Genomic DNA, 513 nt, shown 5'->3' with positions numbered 1-513 from the left:
TGAGGAATTACTTGTTTACCAACAAGCTCAAGTTGAAGTAAGTATTGATCAAGGTCTTGGCGCCTAGGCTCGTCCTGTTCCCATCCATCTTCAAAGAATTCAAACCGGATAAAGCCATCACCAAACGGGGTCAGCTTATCTATGATGCCACTGGCTTTTCTCATCTGTTCGCCAGTGGTTTCAGTAGTGGAGAAGGTGACAAGGAAGCCTTTGGAGGCAAGGATTTTTCCAAGTCTAAGCAAAGGATTTACATGGCCTTGGGCTGGGAAAGAAATAAGGAAGAGATGGCCAAGAGATTCGGAAACCATTTTTCTCTTCCGGGTTTTTTTGACAGGCAGAGAGACGGAAGAGATTGATGAACAGGAGAGGACTTGATGAGGTTGGGAATGAGTGGTGAGCATGGAATGAAAGGATGCAGATATATATAGCATTTATAAGGAGTTACATTCAAAGTTTCTAGTGATAGATAGATCTACAGAGACTGTTAGTTGGCTGACGGTCAAATGCATACAA

Source organism: Populus euphratica, unplaced genomic scaffold, assembly GCF_000495115.2.
Source record: "Populus euphratica unplaced genomic scaffold, PopEup_1.0 scaffold3.1, whole genome shotgun sequence".
NCBI lineage: Eukaryota > Viridiplantae > Streptophyta > Magnoliopsida > Malpighiales > Salicaceae > Populus > Populus euphratica.
Note: the sequence above shows the minus strand (reverse complement) of the source record.